Source organism: Trachymyrmex cornetzi, unplaced genomic scaffold (genome assembly GCF_001594075.2).
Source record: "Trachymyrmex cornetzi isolate Tcor2-1 unplaced genomic scaffold, Tcor1.1 scaffold16, whole genome shotgun sequence".
Lineage (NCBI taxonomy): Eukaryota > Metazoa > Arthropoda > Insecta > Hymenoptera > Formicidae > Trachymyrmex > Trachymyrmex cornetzi.
The window spans coordinates 1,858,634-1,859,198 of record NW_017296201.1 but is presented as its reverse complement, the minus strand read 5'-3'; positions in this window follow the sequence as shown (position 1 = coordinate 1,859,198).

The window sequence follows — 565 nt, the reverse complement described above, 5'->3', positions numbered from 1 at the left end:
ACAGTATAACATTTTTTCTCATCTAAATTAGGTACAAATTGCTATAAAATTTAATCAACGTTTTTTTATTGCGATACTGATGTGTAATCCAAGCTAAAATTATAATCTGCAAATTATTATTATTAGAAAGAGAGAAGAGCATAACAATTTGCTGTGTTATACCATTATAGATCTTTTTACGTATAAATGTATAATATGTATATGTAAAATTGATATAATTTGTGTTTGATATATTAATGACATTTTAAATCGCAATATTTTTTTGATTGTTGGATAATTAAGATACAAATTAAAATTAAATAAAAATTATTTAAAAAATCAAGAAAAAAATGACAATAAAAAGAAATAAATACATTTTTCCATTGTAAACATTGAGACAATTATCCCAACGTTTTACATGTTTAAACATTCCTTTGTAATAGGTTTCTTGTCCAAGATCTGTGAAATACTGTAGAACTGTGATCTTTGATGTCTTTATCCTTAAATCTTTTTTCTAATAAAAAATGCTGACCGAAGAGATGGAAATTTGATGGAATTAGATCGAAATTATGTGACGGTACAGAAT